The following is a 22219-nucleotide window of genomic DNA, read 5'->3' as shown; positions in this document are numbered from 1 at the left end:
AGATGGTCACGGGGATGGGGAGCATGGCATAGGGAATGCAGTCAGCATTAATGTGATGGCTAGGTGGAGGGCCAGGGGAGGGAGGGAGCAATTGGGGGGATCGTTTTATGAACTCTACGGATGTCTAACCAACGTACTGTATACTTGAAACTAATTTACATAAATAAATGTTTAAAAAGAAAATATTAGATAATAAAAAAGTTGGTTTTAATTGTTTTTAGTTCATTTTTCTTGATTATTGATATATTCAGTACCCTTATGTTATTAGGTTTATTTCCGTAATTCCTATTTTGATGTTTTTCCCCATATTTTAACATTGTTAACACAGACAGCATTCAAACTGAAAAAAAAGTGCTTATTATTTAAATCTGTGGTCTTTTCTAATTTTAAAGGAAAGTCAAAACATAAAGAATTGTTGTTGTTTTATTGCTGTCTTCAAAATTATAATAGGAGATAAATTTTGCGAAGGTTTTTTTTTTTAGCTTTTGAAGATTCATGTTTACTGGTCATTTGGACTTCCTCGCCTTTGAAGTAGCTTTTTAAATCTTTTTCTCTACAGGATTATTTGTCTCTTATTTTTCTCAGTTTATGAGAGTTATATTTATGAGAGGAATATTAAACTATTTTATTTTTAACCTGCGTTGCAAGAATGTTTACACAAGCCTATCATTCGTCTTTGTTTATAGTGGCTTTTACTATCTAATTTAAAATTTCTGGTATTCAAACATGGCCTTTTCCTTTTATTCTACTAGCTTTCAGTCTTGTTTGGAAAGGCTTTCCTCATTCCCAATATTTTATAAAAACTCTCCTAAATATTTATTAATATATTTTTGTTTTTTAATTCAACTATAATCCATCTGGAAACCATTTTTAAATATTATGAGAAAACACTGACTGTTTTCTTCCAAAAAGAAGTCGATATCTTTGTATAAAATCTCTATATAAGATAAGATTCTATGGGTAAAACTATTTGTTATTAATAATTGGCAAACTAATTGAAGAATAGGCTCAAATAGGGTCACCTGGGACCAGGCGATCTCAAAAAGAAATCTGACCTTATGAAAATAAAGCGCAATTGTATTGAAAGACAGAAAATGAAATCTAAGGGGCTTGAGAAGCCTGGACTCCTGGTGGGAAGACACATGTTCCCGTTCTGTCCCACCTTCTCCTACCCACCACGCAGGCAGCACGCAATTCCAACCCTGTGTTCATTTTTTCCCTGGAACAGGAAAAAATGATAGTAAAATTAACAACAGCAACAATAACGAACTCCTGAGGACTTCCGAGACAACTTACTGTTTCTAAGCAAAGCAGTAAGGGGGAGCTTGCCCACCTGCCTTTATATAACGCTCTGTGAGTCAGAGTTGGAATTGCACAGAAACCAGCAGGTTAGTGCCGACCTCAATCGAGAAGTTTCGATTGAGGCAAGCTCGGAGTTGTCGAAAAGATGAGTTTATTTGGGAAAAGCAGAGAGATAGTGATTCCGGACGTGCGAACTGAAGCGAGTGCGGGCGAGTCCACGGAAGGTTCGGGAAGGTCGTATTTATGGGCAGGGCAGGAAAAGAGGGGACATTTCCGTGTGAGTCTGTTCAAACCCAAAACAGAGACCAACTTTGAAAATTCCCTGAGCAGACGAAACTAGTCCTTCTGTACGAACAAAGCTGCACTGGGCTTATTTTGCGAGACCAACCTGACCTGGGTCGTTCCTTGTTTGCATCCCTGAAAGCATAGGCGAAACTCTCCAGGGCTGATATAAGCAACCCCCTGACCAGCTCCTTGCCGTTGAAGAAACTGTCAACATGATCAGTTTTCTATAAATCAGAGATTCATGGGAAAGCAGTTTCTCTGTTTTGTTTTTCCGAGGGCACGTGCATCAGATTTTCCATTTTATATCCCTGGTTCCATTTTAGATCAAAATCCTTCCACATTGGCAAACTAAACAGAGAAAAAAAAAGGTGCCTCTATAAAATAATAGTAAAATATAACTTATTTCCTTTAGGAAGTTGAACTTAATGCAGAGAATTCCTCCCGATGACTTATAACTTACCATGTCGTTTGAGGTGGAATGTATAGCTTGAGGTCTGGTGTTATTTACATTATAGGTAGATATTGGCCCCAAGCGTTTTGTATCTGGTAGAGAATGCACGTGTCGATCAGAATTCGCGCTGGGCAGGTTCGGGGAGCAGCAGCGGCTCTGAGCATCGGGGAGGTAAACACTGCCCCGGTTTATCCCAGCCTAGGGCAGCTTGCATCTTGACTCTGCCTATTCCTCGTAAAATCAAAGTCTTGCTATTCATACACAAAGGAGAGTTGATTTTATCAGCAGCGTCTACCTACAGTTAGAGTCAAGACCCCCCAACCCCCCATGCGGGAGTCTGTGTTTGTGGAACAAGATTCACCCATGTCACAGCTGGCCAGGGGTCCGGGAGGCGTAGGGTTGGGACTGAATTACGTAGGCTGTGAACCTGCTCAATCCACAGGGGCTTTAAGACCAAGAGGCAGGGCCTGGGAACCTCAAGCCAGAGACATGCTCTGGGACAGGAGGGTGACAAGCGTCCTGGCTTCTGGAAACCCACGCACCTGGGGTCAGTGGAGAATGTGCTGACTTTTATCACTGTGAAGGAGACGCGGAATGTGCGTGAAAAACTGTGAGGTGCATCACCCGTGAAAATGTGCTTGAGGGTCCAAAACACTCACCGAGAGCTATCGGTTCCATCCATAAGGGTGATATTTTTGATATAAAAGTGCCAATGTAAGAGTTGTTTTCCCCAATAAAATACCGTGGCGAATATTCCACAGCGGTCTGTCCCAAACGTTTGTGGAATATTATCAAAAAATTACTTTTCGTGTGTAAAATTTTCTAATATTGAGCACCTCGTATTCAGACACAAGCTTTCTTATCGCATGAGCTCCGTGAAAATTATTTCAGTGTGACATGTGAAACTAGCTCGTGGGCAGGGGCTCTCACTCAGGAACATGAACTTGTCTTGCAGAGGTTTTGATAAAAGAGGCTGTTGGCTTGACCTTGGCCAGCATCACCCTCCTGCACACAGGGCGGGCATGGGCTGTTAAGGGAACCAGCTCTGTCTTTCTCCAGTAACTCTGATGAGCATATTCTCTTCTCTCTTCCTCCCCAAGATTTTGAGGATAGAGTAGAGGAGAGAAAAAGAAAGGATGGGATGAGTAGAGAAAAAAGTAGCCAAAAGCTGTTCTTGCTATAGAATATCGACCCAAGCGGACACACATCCCTTCAAAATATCCTGTCAACGTGGATGAGTTAAATGCCCCCAGGCACTCTTTCTAGAGGTTGGGAAAAGCAGTGAACAGGAGTGGGGAAACCCTACCCTCATGACATTTGCATTCTAATTGAGAGAAGATGAGACAATAAACGAACACTTAAAAAAACTATAGCAGAATGTGAAAATTGTATGAAACAAAATAAAGCAGCAGAAATTATACATTGCTAGTGTAGGGGCCTATTATTTTTAATAAGCCCGACATGGAAGTCTTCACTGATAAAGGGTCCTTTGAGTGAGATCAAAAAATGTGGACATTACGAGAGTTCATGGTGCAAGGACGCCTGTGTGCAGGAGCAGAGCATGGCAGGGGTGGGATGGGACAGGTGGCACGGTGGACCATGTACGGCTGGGAGGCTGCGTAAAGGGTGCTGGCTTTTGCTTTGAGCTGATCTGAGAAACCGCTAGAGCGACATCAGTAAACAAATGATATCATCAGTCAGTGTCGCTGGCTGCTGTGTTGAGAAGAGCTAAGTGAAAACAAGGGCAGAGCCTCAAGATCGGTTTAGAGGTCTCTGCAGAGGTGAAAAGGGATGGTGGCTGAGACCTGGGCATTGGTGATGGAAGTGGTACGAGGTGGCTGGAGCGGGATACAGGCCAAAGACTGAACAGTCTAGATATTCCATCCATCAGATGTGGAATGAGAGAGCCAGAGACAGCAAGTAGGACTCCAAGGTTTGGGGGACATTGGGCAGACAGGTGGCTGGCCAACTCCTGGAAGTAAAGTGGAGAAACTCAGATGGCATGAGGGAGGAGCCTCGGGGGGAGGAGCCTCAGGGGGGAGGAGCCTTGGAGCCCTTCTAGTTTCTGTGATGATCATCGATATTTTGCTTCAATGTCCTGACTGTGGTCTGCGAGCAGCCAGGACTCGTGTGTGATCCTCTCCCACAGCACCTCCCCTTTTTTGCACCCTGCAATCTGTAATTCATTATTGGGTTAACTAGTGAGTTAACGCACCCACTGTCCTTGTCCCCAGCAGAATTTAATGTGCATGAGGACATTTTTCTGTCTTATCTTCAATAAAATATTTGATGCATAAATGAGCCAAAGAAAAACCCTTCACCAGGAGGGTGGGATTTTCTAAGCTTGGGAAGCATTCACCCCCCGCCCCCAAAATGATTTAAAATTATTAAAGAAGACGAACGAAGAGCTGGCCCCTTTACTCTCTGGATCAGCACTATGAACCTGATTTCATAGCAAGTAGGAATATTATGTCTAAGGACGCATGGAGCCTCAAGGCCAGTTTCTAGGACAGAACCCAGAGCCTGCCAAACGCTATCTGTCCATGCCCTAACTGCATCTCTAAGCCAATTATTTGAGACATCGGTGCATGTTCCGGAGTGGTTTGCCTTTTCCCCCTCCCTTTTAATCTGTTTTCTTTGTCCTTCGAGGCAAAGTGGCTTACAAGGGGACAGTGGTTTTGTTCATTATCTAATTATAATTGTCCCCTTATAATGAGCACATTGCAGCAGACACCCAAACACCTGCTCACACCCAGTGCTAGCTCACGGAAGGAAAGTAAGAGTGAATTAAAAGCAAGCGTCGTTATAAAAGAGTCGTCAATATTAGCATTATTATTTTTTTTATATTAAACGGCATATTCTTGACTGACCACAGTCATTGCTAATCTTCATTTATTATTTAATATTTGTATGTTAATACTTTCAGGAGCAATTTCCATACGTCTTTATTTATGTCGCTTCTGTTCATCTCTAAAGCCTCAGAAATATCTGGGGCATTTCGGTTGGCTCTTTCCAAACATACAGGAAGTGTTTTCAGTTTCTGGCTTTGTAAATAATGGTGCGAACCCTCAAGGAAAGAGCAATCTGTTATTCGCTTTTACCTCGCATGTCTTCTTGCTGGAGATAAAAATTCTCTTTGATGTTCAAAAACAAAAATACAACCGTTTGACACCTCCTGAGCTCTGGGTGTCTGTAAGTTACAAACGACTTAAATACTAGCAAATTATGTAGACATGCCAGAAATCTTGTGCTGCTGTTTTAAACACAATCCTTTGTCAGTGTTCTCAGGGTCTGGTGACCACACTCTCTCCAGAGACCTTGCCCAGCCGGACATGATAGCAAAGGTCTCAGCCATGCTGAGGAACTACCCTCTCCTCTGTGTGTGTGTGTGTGTGTGTGTGTGTGTGTGTGTGTGGCCGGGGGAGGGGGGTGGGGCGGGGTGCGTGGAGCCAAAGCCTGCCTCTGCAGGGTTTGAGAGAAAGAGAGAGGGGAGTACATCTCCAGAAAATCTTCAGTAGGTGTTATCCTGAATCATATATTCAGGATAACATATTCCTTTACTGAAGAATTGGTGTATTTTTCCTCCCTGCCAGCCTTTCATGGTTGGCAAGCTGGATCTCATAGTTGCTTTCGCAAAGAAAGTAGAAAGTAATGTTTTAAAGGTGCATTTCTGAGATGGATAAACAAAATAACAGCCTTGCTCACGGATACGTTTCTGTGATAATCAAATGCCCGATCGTTTGATTTAGCCCATGTGCAGGACATCCAAACTCACGTCCACATGCTATCTCAAGTTCACAGTAATACATGGCTTCTTTGTGCCCCCACTAATCACATAGCTGGTATTTACAACAGCGATCTCATTACCTGAGGGATCGGTTTACCGACTGTCTTCTTGTTACTTGAGAACATCTGAGCAGCAGCAAAATATCTAAACTGTTTTCCTAAAATTTCATTGTCATTTCGTCATCTGGGGCAGATGAGCGGAGTGGCTGAGCTGGTGAGCTCTGCAGTCGGACTGGCTGGGGTCCCGGGCCCCGGGGGTGAGTCGCCTCCCTTCTTTATAGATTCTTCCGTCTGTAAAATGAGACATTAAAGCGATTAAGTGAATTAATAAGTAGCTTGTACTTGAAACAATGCTTGGCCCAATGTACGAGCTGCGTACAGCTCAGCTGGTGTTTCAGCCGTGGCCGCTGTAACTATTATTACAATCGCTACTATTATTAGTAAATAGTGTCCGCGGAATGAAGTGTCATAGTCGGCATATCCCCGAGATCACTGAGTTGGTGAATTGAGGTCATTATTTTTTAAAGTCCTTACTTTATTTCACACGGGAATTAAGATGGGCTGCGTACAAGTAATAGAGCCACGGTACAGCGGTATCGCATGGGCGGGGAGAGCGAGGTGAAGAACAACCGAGGAATGAGGAAAATGAGTGAGAAAAAGCAGCTCTACGAGCAATTTTTCGAGCTTCCTTAAGAGCCAAGCCCACAAGACTTGTCTCAGGTCTGCACTGAATGGGGAGCGAAACCCAGAAATCTCTGTTTATCTTGATTATTTTTTTAAGTCTCTGAAGGGCAAGGCAACACTATGAGGCTTTTGCTGCTCCTCACTTCCTCTGGCAATTGCTATTTCTGGCGTCTGCCCTGAGGCGAGGGAGCGGGAGGCAGGGCCCCCGTGAGGCTGGGCTGCGGTTTGGGCCCGATGCAAAGCAAACGTTCAGGCAGCTTCTGGCGAAGCTGCACAGAGCCCTCTTTGAGAAGTCAGAGCTCAGGCTGCGGCCTCGGAGGCCCCTTCACAACCGGGAGGTTTTAAAGCTGCACTTAGGAGCTCGTGGAACATCAGGGGTCCCGGCCCTGTCGCCTGCCGCCCCTGCCCTCAACCCTCACAAGGCGAGACTGACTTTCCTTGGGGAACGATGAATCAGGAAGCGATGACACACGGGCGGAAGCATCGAGCCGGAATGGGCCATTCATTCATTCATCGCTGTGCCTTGCATGGTGCTCGATGGTGGAAAAGTCCCTGCTGTTAATGACACAGTGCAATGAAGGCACATTCTCCGAAGCAGGCGGTCTGCCCCAGGACAAGTCCTCAAGCAAGTTCAGCACAAGATGCGCACTTCACAGGGGCCGTGGGGAGGGGAGAGGCCGCCCAGCCAGGCTAGGCCGGGGATGGGAGCGGGACCGCCTTCTGCCTTCCGTGTTTGGTGCCACCTGGGCTGAGTTCTGGAGTCACTTAGGTGTGGACCGGGCCAAACACTAGAAGAGGAAGGGGAGGGAGCAGAAGCGGGGAGAAGGCCAGGGACGGCTGTGACTGGAGGCGGCAGGAAGAAATTCTGTCATTCGTGCTGAGTTCTCGGCCGTCTGGAGAGGCGATGCCAGCAAGTCGGCCGATAGGTGAGCAGAAGAGGCAGGGACAGGGGCGAGGCCGCTGTGACGGGTTCACGGCGGGGCTGTATGAAGCTAGAGGGGACGAAGGGGTAGGCAGTGAGGCTGAGGTTTCTGAGGTAGATGGGTCCGTGCGATCAGAAAGTCCAAGGTTGTGGCCGTGATGATTGGGGCGAAGGCCACTGGTCCAAGGTTAAATGTCCAAAAGTCACCGGATGGACCGTGTCCACGAATACTGAAGTATGTCAGAGTCACAGGCAAGCCTCCAAGGCTGGTCCCGCAGCCTTCAGGGAGCGGCGAGGCGTGGAAGTCCGGGGCAGGTGGCTCACCCCATCCGAGGCGAAGGCTGGAGCTACACAGTCGTGGCTTCTGCACAGACCCAACACCAGAAGACGCCCCAAACCAGCCCCTCAGCGCCCCAGCCAGTTCATTTTTCTTTCGACAGTGGTTTTTATAAGCCAATTTAATATTAAGTTGTTAATAGTTCAATTTTAAACTTAATACCATGTTTCATTAAGAAGTAAAAAACAAAAACTGGGAGAAATTCAGAAAAGGCACCTCCGGCGCCTTTACACATGCGTCTGTCCTCTGAGCTGAGCAGAACGCAGCTAAAGGGACGTCAGAATGTCTGGCTCTAAGCTGGATGTAGGCACGTAAGGTACGCACGGACTCCGACCCAAACTCTTACCTGCAGTCACCGTGATGTTTAAAACAAAACCCAGTAAGGCAGGCTCGGCTCTGAGCTTGGGCATAAGGAGCCCCAGCAGCACGGCCTTCCCTGAGGGAACGGTGTTTGTCTAACGAGCGAAGGAGTCAGGCCGTCTCCCCAGGAGGAAGCGTGCAGCATCCGTCCTGGTCTCTCCCACACCGGCATCCCTCCCTCCCTCCCTTCCTCCCTGCCTTACGGCCGTCCCTCATCTTCCCGCAGCCGTGACGGATACTGCATCGGTGCGCGATGAGCTCGGGGCTGCTGTAACGTGTTTGCACAAACTCGATGACTTAAAGCAGACTGGATTTGTCCTCTCACAGTTCAGGAGGCCAGACGTGCAAAAGCAATAAGCCGTCCCCAGAGCTCCACTCGCTCCGAAGGCTCCAAGGCCGGCGATCTTTCCTCTCTCTGTCCCCTCCAGCTCCTGGTGGCCCCGGGCGTCCCTTGGCTGTGGCTTCGTGACTGCAGTCTCTGCCTCTGTCTTCACATGACCTCCTCTGTCTTCTCTTGTGGCAGGGATGCTCGTCATTGGATTTAGGGCTCACCCTAATCCAGTTTGCTCTCCTCTCTGATCCCTAATCTAATTACATCCGCAAAGATGTCATTCTTCCAAGGAGTCACATCCACAGCTTCCAGTAGAGAGATCTTTTTTCTTTTTTTTTAAAGAAAGTAGTATCATTAAACCCGGTACCGTCGAAATAATGGTACCTGAGCAAAATCTGCTTTGATATTTTTCTTTGGTGAGTTTATTAAACCCTCATGACGATATAGTCAGTTTTTTGAGGGAAAGAATGTGTCTCCTGTTTCCACTGCTCTCTCTTAACCCCTCCGGCTGGTCCAGTCCAGGACTTTCCCCAGTTTGGCTGGGTTTGCCTCCTCTCGGCTTGCAGACCTGCGTGCGTGGAGCGACGTCAGCCCTGCCTTGTAAAACTTACCTCCAGGCCGACCCTCCAGAAGGCCCTTTAACCTCTCCCATACATCACCCGACCCGCCTCTCCAACTCAAACCTCTCTCGACGTTATCACCTCCATCGAGAGGTTAATTCTTCTCAGATGGGTCTGAGTTCCTTCTCTTATTGGTTTGCCAGCCTATTTAGAGTACATTCCATACATAGCTTTTATGTGTGATCTCGATTAATTTGCTTTATGCCAGATGCACTCAGAAGACTATATGTAGCAGAAGCGTATGCCACAGCACAGGGAAGGCTGCGTTTGCTGACTCAATCGGATATCCCAGTTATATGAGTCAGCCTTACATTTGGCTGCAAGAAACAGAAAACCAGACTGCGGAGGCTTAAACAAATGGAGATTTATTTGCCTCAAATAAAAAGGAATCCAAAGGTAGAAGGCTACTGACCTTGGTCCAGCAGATTAATGAAATCGGGACTGATGCCTCCAGGAGTCCATTGGCTTTTCTCTCACAGTCATATGGAGGCTGCTGCGGATCCAGCCATTTCATCTACACTCCGAGCAAGCAGAAAGAGTAGAAAGTAGAAGCTTCCTATGAATCGCATCCGCTCCTTTTTATTAGGAAACTAATAAAAAGATTCTTCCTCTTCTGAAGCCAATTTCGCTCATGTCTGCTTCCCTTCTCAGTTACATAAGAACTTGGGAAAGCCAATGTGTGGATGTCCACCCTCTGTCCTGGATCCTACACGTCCCCACGATGCCGCTAATATTGTCCTCTCGTCTGATGCCGGGATTGATAAGAACAGCTATTCATTTGATAGGCAATAATAAACTCCAAAGTACTTACATTACCAGACTGCAGGATTTTTGCCCTTTTAAGATACGGGTGAATGCTGTTTGGAATGAGGTGCTGTGGCCGCCCTCACTGCCAGGAAGCTCCAGGATGGTCATTTTGAGGGTCCCGTGAAACCTGAGGAAGACCGTTACTGAGACGGGGAGACGTGGGTGCGCCCACAGGTGTTCCACTGTCCTGGGTTCTGGCACGGCCTCTGCTACCACGTTCTCCTGCGGGTCCGCATCTGGTGCTGACGTCGAGGCAAAAAACAAAGGAGAGACCGGGGGAAAAACTATGCAGATTATATTTTCTGCGCATTAGTTAAACATTAAGCAAGAGGTAATCAAAGTCGAGATACTATTTAATTACCGAACTTAATAAAACTTAACATTATTAGTATTTTTGAAATAGTTTCACATTGAAATCTAAATTTGGTCAGTGATCATTGAAATACAACATTTCCTTATTAGCGAAGGCTGCACCTGGGAGCAATTCCGTAATATTGATCCCAACTTAATCAGATTCGTTAATCCGAATGCTGTCAGATTTAGGAGACGGACTTGCTCGAACAGAGGAAAAAAGAGAATGAGTTGGAACTTCAGAAAGCTCATTTATTAGCTCGTTTGAACTTGGTGTCTGTTTTTCATTTGCCTTAGAAACCACCGAATGCTTGCTCTTTGCTTTCGAAATGTGTGAGGAGAGAGCCCCGTCTTTTTGAGGTGCATTTAAAACATCCCTTTAAAAGATACAGGAGAGTCTACGGCCACGCCACCCTGAACGAGGTCCATCCCGTCTGATCTCGGAAGCTAAGCAGGGTCGGGCCTGGTGAGTACTTGGATGGGAGACCACCTAGGGAGACCAGGTGCCGTAGGCGTAAAAAATAAAAAAAATAAGGGATCGTAAACTGACAAGGTCCTTGCAATCTGTGAGGTCAACCAAGGGTTGCCTCGCCTAAAATGAATAAATCAAAGATACGGGGGCCCCCGTCGTCCCTTTGCTGGAGTCGGCGTCACCCCAGGTACGTGTCGGTACGTGTCGTCTTCTACCCCTACGCCTGGCCCCGGCTCACCCGTTATTGCGGGTCCTCCGATGTCCCGTTTGTCTGTTCAGATGTGCGTGTCTGTGGTTGGCCTCGGCTCGTCTCTCGTTCACCTCGTTCCGTCTCTTTCTCTGCACCATCCCTACCCCTCGGCCCCAGCTTTCTCCCGGTTAATGCTCTGGTCCTGTCACCATGGTGTCCTGTCACCACGGTGTCGACCTTCCCTCCTAAGTGAGTTATTGGGTTGAATAATCGCACCGCGCTGCACATTTTCAGCGTGAACAGCAGGGCCGGCTCTTTGAGAGATGCTCCTCCTCATTGGCATCGGCCGTTGTTGAATCCGTTATTAACTTATTCTGAGCTCTTTTCTCTACTGGAATCGTTGCTTGGTTCCGGCAGTATTTGAGTGTCGTCATCTCCTCTTTATCTGACGTGGCTTTCTCCAACGGTAGTGACGACATATTCGCTTGGGGAGATTTATGTAAAAAAATTAATAACCTACCGCCTCTCCAGGAATGGGCTCCGGGCACATATCTTTTTAAAGTGCCAGGCGATTCTGATGCAGAATCGTAGTACAGCGAGCTCTGGTGAGCAAAAGATCTGACGAAGCTTTATCTTACTCTCCAGACGCTAAAGTCGATTTGGAAAACGTATTTGTATGGCACTTACGACTGACAGCATGCTTTAAAAGATAAGTCTTCTGTTTCCTAAATGGAGCACGGTTTGCGCATGAAATTTGCATTCGTGTATGTTGATATTTTCATTAGGTTCATTATAATTGTAAAAGATGGCAAAAGTCACGTGCGGGATTGGGTGTGATTTATCTACATTTCCAAATGGGAGAGAGACGCAGGTCACGAAGGGGATTTTAAACTTGTGGAGTTTTAGATAAACTGGTCTCGATTTGAAGAATGACGTAATCAGATGGCAGACGTGTCTCCTGGGGAAGCCCGTCCTCACAGGTAGTATCTGCCCACCTGGGCGCGTTCACGCTGCCGTGAGTGGCCGTCAGTCAGGAGAGCTCTGAGGCGTGATCTTGCTAGTAATCTAAACTTTACCAGACTTGGGAGGCTGACTTCTGCTCTAACAAAAGTGAAAAAGAATGTCGTTTAAACCCAGAATGCTACCTGCTGAATTTGTCCTGGGGAATAAACTAGACCGTCGGGTAGACCAGATCGCTGCATGAAACTTCCTCTCACCTCCTGTTTATGAAACAAGAAGCCGCCATATCTGAAGTTCATCCGTGAGGATGAGGACGACTCAGGTGGAGTGGAGTTGAGGCTAGAAACACTCGTCTCCTTTACTCCTCTCCTAAGGGGCCTTTTTAGATATTTTTTCCCTCTCTGACCCCCCATGAAATTTTATTGTCTATTTATGTAATGTATGAATATCTATATTTTATGCATTTAATAGATTTTTGCTTTATTTCCCCAAGAACCAATGTTTGCCCCCTTGGGGGTGAGATGGCCCCCACTGAGAATGGGTGAAGGCATGAATATCTGAAGCCCTAAAGTATGCACCTCCATTAGAGATGCACCGGCCAGGTGGGCAAAGGCCTTGAGCCTGGAGAGATGGGCAAGTTGGAGCCAAGGGGAAGAATGGAGTCGAAGGTAGGGAATGAGGGCAAGGTGAGGATGCAGACAGGTGCCGGATGCACGAAGGGTTCGGTGTGGGGTGAGCGTGCGAGACGTTCCAGTGAGATGCAGTTCTGAGCCCGGACCTCAGAAGGAGAATGTGGGTTAGCGGTCCGACTTGGGAATCGGTCCTGTTTAGATGGTGATGAAGAAGCCAGGTGTACAGGTGACCACGTGGGGGTAAAATCGGGGAGATTTAAAGGGAAGGGAACCGAGAAAGAGCCCTGGAGGGTGCGACGTGTGAGTCGCAGAAGGCGGAGTCATCTGGAACGGCACAGGCCGCCCGGGGGGAGTGTGCGGCCACGTTTCCCAGGGAAGTCGTAATTCCCGGCAGGAGAAGGTGACCAGCTGCTGCCGAGGGTGCTGCTCAGGATTCATGGCAGCGAAGGCACAAGGAAGGTGATGGTTTGGCAAAGGTGACGGTGACCAGTGCCCTTGACGAGAGTAGTTCCGATGGCGTCTTGGGGGTTGCTTGAAGCGGGATATGGAGAGTCAGGGGTCAAAGAAGTAGAAAGAGCTTCAGTGCATGAGGCTCTGAGGTTTGTCTGTGAAGGGAGATGGGAAAGGGAGGAGGAAGGGTTGGGTGTGTTAGGGGGTTGCTGCTTGGTTAGGAGCTGGCTCGCTTGCCGCTGGGACTGGTTCGGAGTGAGAGATGGATGACAGAGAAGTTTTCGGAGTGAACTGGAGCCTAGAATCCCTGTTGCCTGGAGATAATTGATAATCAAGTTGATGATCCAGATCTGTGTGGTTTTCTTACGCACGGAGCTTAGCAAATGTTATTCTTGCAAATGCCAGCGTTGGATTGTCAGATTTCAACTCTGCAAAGCAATTCCTAAATGCGAGTTCGAAAATCAAACAGTTTCCTCTTCTCCGATTCTCCTCGCCTGTGGTTCTGATGCAGGGCACGTTTTCTGCCCATCAGCGTCTTTCAGTGCAGTGATTGCTTATAGAAATCCTTGAGGTGCGAAACTTTTCCCATAGTAAACCCAGCATTTCAATTTCTCTGATCGGAAAAACACAGCTTCCAGGACTCCTGGCTGTGGGAAGCTCTGTGTCTTGCTGTTTCTCCTTTCCAGTGTGAAGATCTTTCCTCAGATGACCCTCTCTGTCTTTTTAACATGCGATCAACTTTTCTGCTGCTTCTACTTAGTTTCATGTTCCAAACAGCCTTGTTCGGTGAAAAAGACTTTAAAATGTTTCTCGAATTATTAAAATAAATGGTGAGGAAGGAAATATTGCTCTAATTGGCTAATGCTTGATTTATATATGATACAAAATAAATGGAATTTCATCTAATAATTTTTCTCTTGATTTTTTTTTAAGTGGGCAGGTTTATTATGTAATCCATCCACTGGAAAATGATGTGAATATTTTTAACTTTTTATACATGTTCTTCAGAACTTCAGTAGCCTTGGATGGGTTTCTGTTTCTTTCCTGGCTTGAAATACTTCTTCGCACCATCAGGAAGCATGTTAATGCATCACAGAAATACATTTCGTCTTGGAATCACTAGATAGTTTTAAAATATGATCATGATGATCTTAAATGAGGGCTAGGGCTTTCTCTCTCATTTTCTTCATAAGCCGAAATAGTGTGTGCAAAGCTCACCATCAGGAAACCTTTGTAAATTGTCATTTCGTGAGACTTCTTCCTTTTTTTTGTATATGCCATTTTGGGGAAGGTGAGACCTTGATTAAAACTGAACTCATGGGGTACGTTAGATTGCTGCTTCTTGTCACCCAGGAAGACAGGTGGGCCTGGGGAGGAAGTACCTGCTGTTCATAATGACACACAGAAGACTTTGACCCAGAAGGTTAACCTATAACTACTCTGAGCTGTATCTTGTAAAAATTCGCACAATAATGCTTTCAGGTCGGGTTTATTTGGCAGAAACAAACACCTCTGTGTAAGCTGCCAGCGAGTCTCATATGTTTTTGGTCTAATTAAATATACCTTTTCAGAGATAACAAAGGAGAAAATAGGTAGCGTGCTCATTAGAATTTTAGTAACACTTTTATGCTATTTAATCAATTCATATATTTATTTGTTTCATTGAAACCGAACTTCATTAGTGATGTGGTTTCCAATCTGTGTGCCAGGGAACCCCGGGGCACCTCACGGCATCACACATCTTTGAGGGAAACAGCAGTGGCCACACACCATGCAAACCACAAACGTGAGGAAGTTCAAGGCTTCGGCATTAGATGACGCCCCGTTGCTTTTGCTGTAAATCTGGGTTTGGGGCAGTTGTTGTCACAAAAAGCCAGTTCCGTGCAAAAATCGAGACAGAACAGGAACTGTGAGTGATGATGTGAAATCCAGGTTTGTGATGTGATGCCAAGCTCGAGGAGCACGTGGCTACTGAGGGCCCATCGTGAGTCGCTGTCTGTGAAAGAGTGAATCGGAAACGTTATACTTTATTTCCGCGTTGGGGTTGGCTTTTTTCTCCCAACAGCCACGAAGTTCGTCGAGCGGAATACTTACGTTGTTTGGGCCTTACTACTTGATAAACCAGACTCTTAGATAATCCCTTTGGCCTGGAACTGCTGTGAAAAATGAAGAAGACGCCACGGGCTATGAAACCAGGAAAATTCGGGAACCTCTACAGCGGCGGATTCGCTTTTTGCAAGTGAATTTTACAGTGATGTTGGGAGAAGCGCGCTCAGTTTATCAGCTGTCATCCTTCAACCATGAGCATCCCGTGCCTCCTAAAGGCCGCTCACTAATGAGGATGCTGAGTGGCAGGAGGTTCTTGGTGACAGTCTGAGAGCCAAGCAACTACAATCCACATCTCACCTCTCCGGCTTCTGCAAAACCTGCTTTGCGTCACCTACATTTGTCCCCTTGCTTCGTTGGCTGGTTTCATTGCATTCATTCCAGTGAAGCTGATTTCTTGGTGGGGATGGCGGGGGGAGTGCAAAATTTAGTTGGTCATAAATGAATGCTTAATAAAGATGTGTTAAGTGAAATAATTTAATGGCTATCTCATCTCACTTCATATTAAACCATCATCAGTGGTATGTAGCATTTCTGCAAAAGAACTACCAGCCCCAAATTTCTAAGGAATGCGGGTTTTAACCTCTGAGTGGATTCTCTGGTAATTTATAAATAATCTATCTTTAAAACTCAATATCATGTTGTTACCAACTGAATTGTGCCAATCCACCACCCTCCTAAGGAAAAGAAGACATTTACATGCTGAAGCCCCAACCTCCAGGACCTCAGAATGCGGACTATATTTGGAGACAGGGCATTTAAAGAAGTGATCAAGTCAAAATGGGGCCATTAGGGCGGGCTGTGATGCAAGCTGCCTGGTGTCCCTATAAACACAAGAGATGAGAACACTCAGAGACACCAGGGGCACACGAGCTCACACGTGAGGACAGTGAGAAGATGTCCATCTGCGAGCCAAGGACTCAGGCCTCGGAGAAACCCGCTCTGCCATCACCTCGATCTTGGACTTTTAGACTCCAGAACTGAGAGAAATGAATGTCTGTTCTTCTAGCCACCCGGCACGAGCCGATTAATACACGTGTTTAGCAAAAGCCCGTCCCTTTCGATTATGGTCATTGAATGCTGCCGACTGGGAAAAGCTACTGCCGTCCTGCTCGATGCCTCTTGGTGAAGTGGGCCAAGCTGATGTAGCGTCTCGGGTCCAAAGTGACCGGAAGTCAGAGTCTGGTGTCAATGGGTCTAAGAACTTGTCTTTGAATTCTTACAGAACACAGTCTACAAGTTGGAATGAAAATTTGGGAGCCATACTTTGGTTTATAACAATATGATATTGAGTTTTAAAGACAGATTATTTCACATAAAGTTTAAAACGTGCATTTCTTAGAAATTTGGGGGCAATCGTTCTTTTGCGGAAATGCCTGACGTGCACTGCTAAAGATGGTTTAAATATGAACTGATGAGACATTGATGAAATCACTTCCGATCAGTAGGACAGGGAGGAAAGAGGAGGAGGTGACCCAAGCGAACACCCCGGGGAGATATGTTCAAGAACATTTTGGCCTTTGATTCTACGGAAAGGGGAGCCGCTGTCAGGCATCCCGTCCTGTAATTAGTATCATTAACGAAAGATCTAAGGTTTCATTTATAGTAGATACTTTGCTTTGTTTTGTTTTCCTTTTCACAGAAGGTTTCAGCTATGCCTCCGAGAGGTTATTTGTCATTCTTAACGACTCGCGACGTCTGGAGCACTTTCGTTCTGACGGAAGGGGCGTTGTCATTTGAAGCAGATCTTGTGACGCGCGGCACTCGTCATTCTCCCGTGTGTGGAGTCCGTAACTGTTCCAGCAGGATTTTGCTAAAATCTGTCGCTTTTCTAATATCGCTTTTGAGTTCACGCCCGCGATGGCCCGGGCTGTGTCCCTGGGCTGTTATTCCTCTCCCCTTCGTTGTCAGGTTACACTTGTTACCTAAAGGTCGATCCATTTACCGTCACAGGTGTCCTCCTGCTCGATCGCAGACAGCAGGTTTGTTTAATTCTGTGTTTATCGTGTAGATTAGAAATGAGGTTACGGGCAGGTCGCCATGCAAGCAAGTGGGATGGCAACGCAGATGCACCCCAGGTACCCGTAAGGGCGCGCCTCCCTTCCTGTACGCTGTGCTACTCGAGGGGGGTGCTGTCGCGCATGCGCACCACGAAGCGGAGTTATCATTTCCTCTTAGACTCAGCTGCGCAGGTTGGAGCGTCTGATAGGCCCGGTCGTGTTCGTGGACTGACTCTGAACTCCTGGTGGCTTTTAAACTTTCGAATGGGTAGATGTGGTCTACGGCCACGCCACCCTGAGCAAGCCTGATCCGGTCTGATCTCGGAAGCTAAGCAGGGTCGAGCTTGGTTAGTACTTGGATGGGAGACCACCTAGGAAGACCAGGTGCTGTAGGTGTAAAACATAAAAATAAAAAAAGAAAGGATTGTAAACTGACAAGGTCCTTGCAATCTGTGAGGTCAACCAAGGGGTGCCTCGCCTAAAAATAAATAAATAAATAAATAAATAAACAAACAAACAAACAAACAGACAGATAGATAGATAGATAGATAAAAGGTAGATGTCAATCAATTGTGCCACCTATAAATTGGTAGTGAATGAAGAGAATTATGTACAGTGTTTAAAGGAGGCTAAATTTCATTGATTTGGATTAGAGAGATGATCTGTCTAAAGTAATCGAAAGTCTAAACTAAGATGTGTTAAAATTTGTTTTTTTTCTTCCACTGTTAAGTCTACTGAAATCACCGGAATTAAGTAAGTTTGGGTTGTGCTTAGTATATAATTATATATTTATAAAGTCTGTGGAAAACATCGATGGGCAACACTTAACATGTGTCCTCCTCTTGTGCCTATGTCATTCCTGTGGGAGAGAGGATTTGGAAGCTACAGAGACCAGCGTTCCATAAGCCCCTTGGGTGATCCAGGATCACTTGGTCTCATGCATTTCTGAAATAAGCAGAGTGGACCTCTTTGGTATAATTAATCCTCATTCAAATATCTGGACTCACAAGACCAAGGAAACAGTGGCTTCTATTAGGTGATGATGGAGTTGTAAGGTTCAGTTCATCAGTGATTGATCGACTAACAAAATACGATGTAATCATCCAAAACGTCACTAGGCCAGGTGACAGCATTGGGACCCGACAGAGACCAGCTGTAACAAAATCCTTTGTAATCCCAGGTGCGCTGAGAACGGGGCTTGGAGCTCTGCTGAAGCAGAAGGGAGCGGAGGGGGCTGTGGCAGGTAGCATGTTTTTGGCGACGTGGCGGCAGAGCGGGTCGCCAGGGAAGGGAAGCGACTGGCCCCATTCGGATGCAAGAGAGTCGGGATGCGACTCGCGGTTACAGTGGTTCCTTCGTGACTTAAAGGGCTAAGAACCCTCCCACCGAGCATCGTAAAGTTGACGTGGCTCTAACGGTATCGCATCGCAGAACTTGGTCAGAGTGGTCCATTTCCCACCTTTGGAACTTTTCACGCAGCACATCTACCAGGCTTTCTCTCTGCCCGTGTGGAGAGGGGCGAACCCCTGAAACCTAGGATTGTCCCTTGTGCTTGGAGTCTAAGACAGAATGACGAGAGGGTAAACGATGTGACCATGCCCTCCCCCACAGAAAGTAGAGTGAGCCAGAAATCTCCATGGAGCGGGGCTGGCGTAGTCTTTGTCAAAGTTGGAAACTATGTTTTGTCTCTTTTCTGTTATTCTGACTCTTAGTCAAGCCAACCTTTTCCCCATCAGTTTCAGATTTGCAGTCACTGAGCTGAGAGGTACCAGTTGGGGTTTCTGCGTGGGTAACTCAGCTCTCCCTTCCTCCAGGGAAGCTGTGTTCTCAATGCCTGAGTTTGTGGGAGGAGCTTTCTGTCAAGATCGCGAGTGGCTTCTAGGCTCGTCTCTTCCAGTTGGCTTGTGATGAGCTGGTGGGGGGCTCTTCTAAGAGGAGCAGATGGTTCTCAAACCCCCTCTCCACTTGTATCAGCTGTTATACTGGACTCGGGCCCTATCTAAGTATACGATTCTTTAGTCCTTCAACCCAAATATAGCTGGAAAAATCACATGATCTATGCTATTCGGAAAGATTTAATAATCATAGCTGTAATATAAAAATGGATAGTGGAAATACAATCACAACCAACGGTACTTTCTACTTCTAGTGGCCGTTCACATGGGAAATGAAATTCCATTTCGCTTCTAATTTCCAATTCCAGTCTCTAATCCGAAGCCCTAATGACACTCATCGTTGAGGTGGTTGGTCTTTCGATTTTCTTTATAACTTTCTTAGTCTGTACAGGCTGCCATAACAAAACACCACAGACCATGTAGCTTAAACAGTAGACTTTCATTTCTCAGTTCTGGAGTCTGGAAGGCCAAGATCGAGGTGCTTGCTGATTCGGTTTCTGGTGAGAGTCCTCTTCCTAGCATGCAGATGGACCCTTTCTGCTGTGTCCTTTCATGGATGGGAGAGGGGGAGGGAGAGAAGAGAGAGAGAGAGAGAGAGACAGAGAGAGAGAGACAGAGAGAGACAGAGAGAGAGAGAGAGAGAGAGAGAGAGAGAGACCGTGCGTGCACGTGTGCAGGGGACAAACAAGCACACTCTGGTCTCCTGTTCTCCTTATAGGGACACTGATCCCATCACGAGGGCCCCACCCTCCTGACCTCATCTAAACCTAATTATTTCCCAAAGTCCTCACCTCCTAACGCCATTACACTGGGAACTAGGGCTTCAACATAGGAATTTTGTGGGGCTATAAACCCTCAGGTACAACACTTACCTTCTAATTTCACTCCTCATCTGGAGAGATTTTAAATGAAAAGAAGACGCTGACATATGACCTAAGGAGCATTGGATGCTATTAGCCACAGCACAGTGTTCCTGGTCTGCACCACATGACTAATGGAAGGCAGAAACTCTGAGGTCAGCGCGTAGAGCAAATGCAGTTCTTAGGGAGTTGGAAGAAATGCTAAGGAGACGGGTTGGGGTTCTCTGCAGCCACGTTTGAGAGCTCAGTTAAGGAAAATTCTCCCTGATCATCTTCTCTCCCCAGCAAGATCACTGTTCTATTTAAGCCAAATTTGATGCTTATGAGATGCCGTGTGAGCTTGCTGAATATTCATTTGCAGCTCTCTTCATCAAGTGCTGTGTTCCCTTTTATTTGCCTTTGACTTATAATTGGCATTTTTGCATATTTATGATCTGCTTGGTTTGAAGCTGATGACCTGTTTCAAATGCTATATTATCTCCCTGACCCTTCGACCCTGCGTGGTGAGCTCCTACAGAAATCATCTCCTTAAGTGACAGCATCCTGATCATTGCTGGGGTAGCACCCTCCCCACAGCTCGCACGCGTGCTGCCTGCCAACCTCCGTGCACGTTACGGTTCGCAGCCCTAACATAAGGTTAAGAACCAGACTATGGAACTCCTTAAAATGCATAACATCTCAGAACCACGAGGGACCTGAGTGGCCACCTAACCCACATGATAACTGCTCAAATGTTCCACGTCAGTGAACTCACACACTTACACGCTCTCTTCCCAGGTGAAATAATCCTCAGATTGTTCACCCTTGGTCACTTGATCCGGCTGGGAGCAGCTTGAGCCCCAGCTGCTTTCCTCCAGGCACAAACAGACATGCACATGGCCAGCTAGATGCTCCATGGGCAGGTGGATTCCACAATGCAGCCGCTTAAAATAACTTGAAATGATGGAATCTCTTTATAGCATAAGACACAACTGCTTTATAAAGAAAAATAATGTTAGCTTCTTACAAAGTAACACACATGCCTTTAGATTTTCTTTAGCAACACCTTCCCAATGCCCTAGTAGAGGGTGGATCACACGACAGGAGCCTGACGAGACCTGGGTGAGTCGGGCCAGTGTGGTGGGTGCAGGGACAATCTCGAGAGCCAGGGCTGGCCAGGGGCCTGCCGTCACTCACGCCCCTTCATTTGTTAAACCTTTGTTTCTTTGCCTGTAAAATGAAGTGATAAAACATGTCCATCCTCCTGGTCGTTTTGCTCTTTGGACTCTTGCAAGGAAGTTTGGAAGGTCAGTGGTGATCCGTGGGGAGGACGCACGATCACAATTTGTCGGTAGACACAGCCTGCTCCCAGCGCAGAGTCATCACTCACGCGGCTCCTGAGACGCACGGCGAGCGTCGACGCGTCGCCCCGCATTATGTGAAGTTAAGACGGGAAAGTGGGGTGCCAGAGGTGACCAGGCTTCTGTGACCACTTCTCGGCTCCGGCCAGTTTGCACGGATTTTGAATCACATGCTGTGCTTGATTTCGAGGCCGGGTTTGAATCTTCGGGGTAAATTTTGAGGGCTGTTTTTGCCTCAGACGATTTGTTTTCTCCTGAGACCTCTCGCGGTCGGCTCAGTGTCCTCTCCCGTTTTCTGACAGATGTGAGAGAAGCTAAACGAAGCAACAAGTTGGAAGAGGACGTCGAGACAGTGTGATGTTATCCGACAAATCCCACACTGTGAAAATAGGATTTTTCGTGTGTTCTGCTTCACGGTCTTCTAGAAAATTAAACGCTTTGATATGATTTTTGAAAAGAAAACCTTAGCCACGTCACTTCCTTGGTGGTGTCGATTTTATACAAAGTCATTATATGAATGTACCTTTTGAAAGAAAAATACTTTAGGACGTCAGTCAGTATTTATAAATGTGTGTAGTTATTAAAACTCCAGGGCTCATGCTATGAACCTTGCATACGGCATTTTGGAAATGATTGCAACTTGATTAATTTTTTTCATCAGAAAAGAAATACTATTTTCTACTTGGCGGTAAAACTCTTAGTTGTTTATTTCTTAAGGATTTTTCTATCTAAATAAGTACCGGTAAATGCATTCTTTCTAATTCTCTATAGCCAGGAATACAAGTTACTTGAAGAATAAGTAACGAAGAATCCAGAATGATGACCAAAAGAAAGCCTTTCTTTAAGTGCCATGACAGTGCTGAGTTGCCCGCACACCGTGTCAGGGAGAGACAGCATTGTCCTAGAAGAGCCAGGGGCGGCCTGGGGACAGGTGGCGGTGTCATTCAGTTCTGCTGCTTGCGTTGGCTTTTATTTTGGAGGAATTAGCTTACTAAAATATTTGCGTTTTTGCTTTGAAGGAATATTTTAGGGAGAAGAAGAAAAGGCTCTCATCGATCATCACTGTTATTTTTATTAT

At 46.3% G+C, this 22219-nt stretch overlaps 1 protein-coding gene and 2 pseudogenes across 1 annotated transcript in view; all 3 read left to right on the top strand.

The window, feature by feature from the left end:
- Window positions 1-22219, top strand: part of ADCY2 (adenylate cyclase 2) — a 299856-nt gene that overhangs the window by 132693 nt on the left and 144944 nt on the right. The window lies entirely within an intron of this gene.
- Window positions 10633-10751, top strand: LOC112484109 (annotated as a pseudogene).
- On the top strand, window positions 17324-17442 carry LOC112484106 (annotated as a pseudogene).

This window comes from Pteropus alecto, unplaced genomic scaffold (assembly GCF_000325575.1).
Source record: "Pteropus alecto unplaced genomic scaffold, ASM32557v1 scaffold137, whole genome shotgun sequence".
In the NCBI taxonomy this organism is placed as follows: Eukaryota; Metazoa; Chordata; class Mammalia; order Chiroptera; family Pteropodidae; genus Pteropus; species Pteropus alecto.
The sequence above is the reverse complement of the archived record's forward strand: the minus strand, read 5'-3'. Positions and strand labels throughout refer to the sequence as shown.